Here is a 5,209-nt window from a genome sequence, read left to right on the forward strand (position 1 = left end):
CATTTTAAGTTAATTGAAAGACGTTTCCGTTAAATCCTTGTAAGCCATGTTTTAAAGATAGTTTATTGTTATTACTGTTAAAAAACTATGGAGGACAGTTGGGCAGTGGTAGTAGGAAGAAAAAGATCTTTTTTGTTTTTTGAGTTTTTTTTTTTTTTTGAGACAGAGTCTCAAGCTGTTGCCTTGGGTAGAGTATTGTGGCATCACAGCTCACAGCAACCTCCAACTCCTGGGCTTAAGCGATTCTCTTGCCTCAGCCTCCCAAGTAGCCGGGACTATAGGCGCCCGCCACAACGCCCGGCTATTTTTTGGTTGTAACTATCATTGTTGTTTGGCAGGCCCGGGCTGGATTCGAACCCACCAGCTCCAGTGTACGTGGCTGGTGCCTTAGCCGCTTGAGCTACAGGCGCTGAGCCACTGTTCCCATATTTTAAAGGGTAAACTTGGAAGTTTGTAGCAAAATTTACTGCTAGAAAAGAATTACACCATGGAAAAGTCCCAAGTATAATGGTCATTCAGTGAATGCCTAATATGAATACTAAGTATGATATGCAAGATTGCTTACTGCACTCCACACCACTGGAAAAACTTTACACCAAGAATAGATGACAACAGATAGCCAGTCTGCCTAGTGTAATAGCTGGGCAGCCTTTCTACCACTGAATTTCCTAATCCATGAAATTGGGCTGATACTTGTATCTCTCAAAATTGTTAAGGATTAAATAACAAAGTACATGGAAGTACCCAGCACAGAATAGGTATATGATAAATATGACATGGGACGAATTCAGTTGATTAGTCTGGGACTATGGGTCATTTTGGCCCAAAGAATTCCAGGGAGATGTGGTCAGTTCCAGGTCTACATCAGAGTGCGTGTATGTGCGTCAGAGAATGGTCTAAATGAGGCCTTAGTGGAACTGTGGAACCAATTCCATCTCCATGGTTTAACTAGGACTGTGGCTCAGGGAAGAGCCAGAGAATTTTCAAGCATGCGACAACCTACCAAAATGCTAATCATTCCACATTTGAAGTCACCTCTAATATGCTCCTGTCCTGAGTTTCCAAGGGGATCAAAGTAGTTATCTGCCTAAAATGGAATAAAATCCAACTTTAAGTTATTTTCTTCTGCTTGTTCTACCTCAAAATGTAGGTGCAATATGGCTCTTATATATACTTATATCTATACTTTACACTAGTAATTCTCTCTTCTTGCTACTAAAAATAATTTTTCTAATGCACAAATCTGACATTATTAAAATGTTTAAATACTTCAAAGGTTTCCTATTGCCTGAAGTGCAAAGTCTAAACTACTTAGCACAGACCTTTGTGATCTGGCCTATTTGGCGTCACCACTCTGTCTCTCAATAAACAAACCACTTGCAACTCTGTAAACACACTGCATTTTCATGTGTCCATGGCTTTGTATGTTCTATCCCTTCTATCTGGAATGCCTTTCTTACTTTCCATCTGGAAAACTATTCTTCTCAAGACCTTAGTTTTAAGTACTTCCTCTCCTGAGAATCTTAATTCCTTAGGCAGTCACAGGCAACCCTTCCCTGGGTCCATACAGCCCTATAGGCAAACAACTCTTTTACAAAGGAGGAAAGACAATACTGGCTTCAAGGCAGGAAGCACGGAGTTCAAATTTTGGCCCTTATCTCCAGGCCAGTCAGAACACCAACCAGGAGGAAAGGAAGCCTTCATCTCTAGCTTAATGTATAGTTTCTTATGTGAGACAGATACAAGAGAATATAGTCAAAAATCTTAAGACTTCCTGGCAAGGTCATCCCTATCTGGGGATGATAACATTAGTGGTGTAATTAATTTTGGTCCTTTTATTCCATCTAATGGAAGTCGGCACCCATGCAGGTTTGCTAGTCACAATCATTCATGTATCCTAGTTCCTCTATCTTTTCCTTATAAACTTATTGTGGAAAATAAATGTCTTACCTTTGCCACTTATTGTGCAAATTATTTACACTCTAAGCCTGCCTGTCTTCATTTGTAAATAAAATGTTTTGAAGATTAGAAAAAATATATTTAAATATCTAGCACAAATAGTGGTTCACGGTACACACTCTTATAAATATCATCATAGCACATTATAATCATTCATTTATGTCTCTCCCCTTAGTAGACAGTAAATTCCTCAAAGACGAGAAATTCACCTTTGTGTCCCTAACACCTAACATATCAGTGCTGGGCACACAGTAAAAAATCTGTGAAATACACTAACATGCACATGTTTTGCCTTCCCTATAGACTGTTAGCCCCAGAAAGGCAAAGAACGTGTCACGTGCTTCTCTTAAATCCTCCACAATAGCCACCAAATTGTTGGGCAAATTAGTAATTCCAAGGATACTTATGAGTAGACCAACATGGTAGCTCATGGGGAAAAGTCACACAATGCAAAGTCTAAAGAACTAGGTCTCTATCTAGCCTTGGTTTACTCCCTCAGTGTGAGATGTTGGTCATACTAGCTTAAATCCCAAGTCTTGTTTTCTGCAAAATGTGGGGTAGAAAGATCTTGTAGGTTATCATAAAAATAGGATAAGATAAAGTAAAGCACAGTATAAATAAATGTAGAATATAACTAAGAAAAATCCCCTATTAGGTTTTATTATAGACAAATGGTTTTGCCTTCTGTACATCTCACTCCAGGAGAAATAAAAATGCATCATACCATCATTATGCTATGTTTATGTAATCTTCACACATCTTATGAAACTGATAGAAGTTTCCTAGGAAAATAAGGTTTTGACATTCAAAATGGAGAACACTGCCCTGGCCTAACAGCTGTAATTATTGGGCAACAAGTGCCATGGGACCACTTTCAATCTGTGAACCTGCAGCTTGGCTTAAATAGGGCAAAAAACGCCAAATTTTCTCTTCATTTTCTTACAAAGGTTAAGTCAAAGGCAAGGCCAAAAATTGGACAAACTTTTTCAAGGAAAACAATGTTCTTGACTTAAACTGAAACAAATTAAATGGATTGCTTAGGGAACTATGCTCTATTTAGAAGAGTTTTCTGGTGATGTAAAATTAATCAGAAAACTTAATTTTATTCTAGCCTCTTTAAATTCTTCTCCTCATTTATTAGCCTACTTATCTAACTCTGTAATTAAGTAAGTATGGTATACTAAACATAATTGAATCTTTGTTTACAGATTCAAGACCACTTGGCAAGAATGTTGTAGAGAGGATGTAAGCATCAAATGAGTAGTTGACTTAGATAAACATTAAGACTGTCTTTGAATCTGACAATCTGGGATCTGAATAACTAGTTGTACTTTCACTCATAAAAATGAGCATCTTCGGCTCAGTGCCTGTGGCTCAAGTAGCTAAGGCGCCAGCCACATACACCTAAGGTCGCAGGTTTGAATCCAGCCTGGGCCCAGGAAATAACAATGACAGCTGCAACCAAAAAATAGCCGGGCGTTGTGGTGGGCACCTGTGGTCCCAGCTACTTGGGAGGCTGTGGCAGGAGACTTGCTTGAGCCCAGGAGTTGGAGGTTGCTGTGAGCTGTGATGCCACAGCACTCTACCCAGGGCAACAGCTTGAGGCTCTGTCTCAAAAAAAAAAAAAAAAAAAAAAGAGCATCTTCACTTTCAAGTTGTCGATAAAAATAGGAGTATCAATCATCCTTGGGCAATATGGAAGTCTGAATTAATAAATAGCCAAGAGGTGATAAAGCATACTGAGTAAGACTAAAGACAACAAAGCCAAGTTGTCAAGATTTGTATCCTGGCTCTGCCTCTTGCTAACTCTATGACCTGAACAAGTTAAGTAACCTCCTTACCTCTGTTTCCCCATGTGCAAAATAGGAAAAAAAGTTCCTATCTCAGCTAGGCATAGTAGCTCATGCCTGTAATCCTAGCAGGCTTAGGCCAGAGGACTGTCTGAGGCCAGGGATTCAAGACCAGCCTGAGCAAGAATGAGACCCCCATCTCTACAAAAAATAGAAAAAGTCGCCAGGTATGCATCTATCTGTATCCCAGCTACTTGGGAGGCTGAGGCAGGAGGATTATTCAAGCCCAAGCATTTGAGGTTCCTATGACCTATGATGGTGCTATTAGTCTAGCACCCTAGCCAGGGCAACAGAACACTGTCTCATTTAAAAAAAAAAAAAAAGGTACCTATTTCATAGGGTTGCAATGAGAATTGAAAGAGTTATATAGGCTCAGCGCCTGTGGCTCAAGCGGCTAAGGTGCCAGCCACATATACCTAAGGTGGCAGGTTCGAATCTAGCCCAGCCCCACCAAAACCAACAATGACGGCCGCAACCAAAAAACACCCGGGCGTTGTGACAGGTGCCTGTAGTCCCAGCTACTTGGGAGGCTGAGACAGAAGACTCGCTTGAGCCCGGGAGTTGGAGGTTGCTATGAGCTGTGATGCCATGGAACCCTAACCAGGGGGACAGCTTAAGGCTATGTCTCAAAAAAAAAAAAAAACAGAAAGAGTGAATACATCTAATATGTTTGGCACAGTGCCTAGCACATAATAGGTGCTCAAAAAAGGTGAGTTATTCTGCTGTGTATTACTTTAATATAGGCTAAGATACTAGGGACTGCCCATACATTATTCCATTAGAGCCTTAAAACAGTTCTTTATGGTAGATAACAGCTCTCATTTTGAAAAGTTCATAGAAGATGAATGCCTTGCTTAAGGTCAGTACCTCAGACAGGATTTGAATCCAGGGTTCCCTGCCTTCCAAGCCTATATTGTTTCTATCACAGCACTCTGCCCTCCCAGCATGCCAAAATCGTTGTGTGTACAAAACTGAGCTGAACTTACACTGACTCAATATATATCTAGCAAACTGTCTTTTAAAATAATTCATGGTATCTGCTTGCTTTCTTTTTAATACTTTCATTCTTAAAGTAGAACAGAAATAACTCCATTAACTGACAATTCATTGAACCATGGTTTGATTATACCATGAATGTATGAATGGTGAGTGCAGTTCAAAAAGCTTAATAAACCGTACTAAAATAGTGAACCTTCCTCAGCCTATTTCTTATCTTTAATATTCTGTTCTTTGCACAGGACTATAAAAGTTTGCCCATCATGATTACCTTAAATCATTTCTGAACTAATCCTTTGTCCAATCATTGTCTTGACTGCTACATGCCATTCAGTGTGGATGTCTTTTTTTTTTTTTTTTTTTTTCCGAGACAGAGCTAGGATAGTTCACTACTGACTAATTGC

The sequence above is a fragment of the Otolemur garnettii genome, unplaced genomic scaffold, assembly GCF_000181295.1.
Source record: "Otolemur garnettii isolate 467f Iridium unplaced genomic scaffold, OtoGar3 scaffold00001, whole genome shotgun sequence".
NCBI classification, from domain to species: Eukaryota; Metazoa; Chordata; class Mammalia; order Primates; family Galagidae; genus Otolemur; species Otolemur garnettii.